The sequence below is a fragment of the Hylobates moloch genome, unplaced genomic scaffold (assembly GCF_009828535.3).
Source record: "Hylobates moloch isolate HMO894 unplaced genomic scaffold, HMol_V3 SCAFFOLD_20, whole genome shotgun sequence".
Taxonomy (NCBI): Eukaryota; Metazoa; Chordata; class Mammalia; order Primates; family Hylobatidae; genus Hylobates; species Hylobates moloch.
This window is the reverse complement of record NW_026652295.1, coordinates 27,908,280-27,910,767: the sequence shown is the minus strand read 5'-3', so window position 1 is coordinate 27,910,767 and position 2,488 is coordinate 27,908,280.

Genomic DNA, 2,488 nt, shown 5'->3' with positions numbered 1-2,488 from the left:
AAAAAAAAAAAAAAAAAAAATCCATTGTTTCTTTGTTGACTTTCTGTCTTGACCTGTCTAGTACAGTCAGTGGAGTACTGAAGTCCCCCACTGTTATTGTGTTGCCATCTATCTCATTTGTTAGGGCTATTAAGTAATTGTTTGATAAATTTGGGAGCTTCAATGATAGGTGCACACATGTTTAGGATTGTGATATTTTCCTGTTAGACAAGGTCTTTTACCATTATATAATGTCCCTCTTTGTCTTTTTTAACTGCTATTGCTTTAAAGTTTGTTTTGTCTGATACAAGAATAGCTATGCCTGCTCAATTTTGTTGTCCATTTGATTGAAATGCCGTTTTCCCCCGCTTTTTTTTTTTTTTTTCTTTTTGAGATGGAGTCTTGCACTGTGGCCCAGGCTGGAGTGCAGTGGAGCCATCTCGGCTCACTGCAAGCTCCGACTCCCAGGTTCACACAATCTCCTGCCTCAGCCTCCCGAGTAGCTGGGACTACAGGTGTCCGCCACCATGCCCCGCTAATTTTTTGTATTTTTAGTAGAGACGGGGTCTCACCGTGTTAGCCAGGATGGTCTCAATCTCCTGACCTGGTGATCCGCCCACCTCGGCGTCCCAAAGTCCTGGCATTACAGGTGTGAGCCACCGCACCCAGCCAAGATTTAGAGAACCTTTTAGCAGTTCTTGTAGTGGTGGCTTGGTAGTGACTAATTCTCTCAGCATTGGTTTGTCTGAAAAAGACTATCTTTCTTTCATATATGATGCTTAGTTTTGCAGGATGCAAAATTCTTGGCTGATAATTGTTTTGTTTGAGGAGGCTGAAGATTGGGCCCCAATCCCTTCTAGCTTGCAAAGTTTCTGCTGAGAAATCTGTTGTTAATCTGAAGATTTTCCTTTATAGGTTACCTGGTGGTTTTGTCTCACAACTCTGAAGATTCTTTCCTTTGCCTTGACTTTAGATAACTTGATGACAACGTGCCTAGGCAATCATCTTTTTTGTGATAAATTTTCCAGGTGTTTTTTGTGCTTCTTGTATTTGGATGTCTAGGCCTCTAGCAAGACCAGGGAAGTTTTCCTCCATTATTCCCCCAAATATGTTTTCCAAACCTTTAGATTTCTCTTTTTACTCCAGAACACCAATTATTCTTAGGTTTGGTCATTACATAATCCCAGACTTCTTGGAGGCTTTGTTCATATTTTCTTTTTCTTTTTTCTTTGTGTTTGTTGGATTGGTTTAATTCAAAGACCTTGCCTTCAAGCTCTGAATTTCCTTCTTCTACTTGTTCAATTCTATTGGTAAGACTTTCCAGAGCATTTTGCATTTCTATATATGTGTCCAATGTTTCCTGAAGTTTTGATTGTTTTTTATTTATGCTATCTACTTCATTGAATATTTCTCCCTTCACTTTTTTTTTTTTTTTGAGATGAAGTCTCACTGTGTTGCTCAGGCCGGAGTGCAGTGACACGATCTCAGCTCACTGCAACCTCCGCCTCCCAGGTTCAAGTGATTCTTCTGCCTCAGCCTCCCAAGTAGCTGGGATTACAGGTGCATGCCACCACACCCAGGTAATTTTTGTATTTTTAGTAAAGATGGGGTTTCACCATGTTGGCCAGGCTGACCTCTAACTCCTGACCTCAAATGATCTGCCCACCTCGGCCTCCCAGGGATTACAGGTATGAACCACTGCACCTGGTCTCTCCCTTCACTTCTTGTATCATTTTTTGGATTTCCTTGTGTTGGGCTTCACCTTTCTCTGGTGCCTCCCTGATTAGCTTAGTAACTAACCTCCTGAATTCTTTTTCAGGTAAATCAGGGATTTCTTCTTGCTTTGGATCCATTACTAGTGAGCTAGTGTGATTTTGGGGGGTTGTTAAAGAGCCTTGTTTTGTCATATTACCAGAGTTGGTTTTCTGGTTCCTTCTCATTTGGGTAGGCTCTGTCAGAGGGAAGGTCTAAGGCTGAAGCTGTTGTTCAGATTCTTTTGTCCCACAGGGTGTTGCCTTGATGTAGTACTCTCCCATTTTCCTATGAATGTGGCTTCCTGAGAGTCCAGCTGTAATGATTGTTATCTCTCTTCTGGATCTAGCCACCCAGCAAGTCTACCAGGCTGTGGGCTGGTACTGGGGGTTGTCTTCACAGAGTCCTGTGATGTGAACCATCTATGGGTCTCTCAGCCTTGGATACCAGCATCTGTTCCAGTGGAGGTGGCAGGGTGTGAAATGGACTCAGTGAGGGTTCTTAGCTTTGGTGGTTTAATGCTCTATTTTTGTGCTGGTTGGCCTCCTGCTGGTAGGTGGCACTTTCCAGAGAACATCAACTGTGGTAGTATGGACATGAACCAGCGGTAGGCAGGACCCTAGAACTCCCAAGGGTATGTGCCCTTTGTGTTCAGTTATCAGGGTGGGTAAAGAAGGACCATCAGGTGAGGGCAGGGCTAGGCGTGTCTGAGTTCAGACTCTCCTTGGGTGGGTGTTGCTGTGGTTGCTGTGGGGGA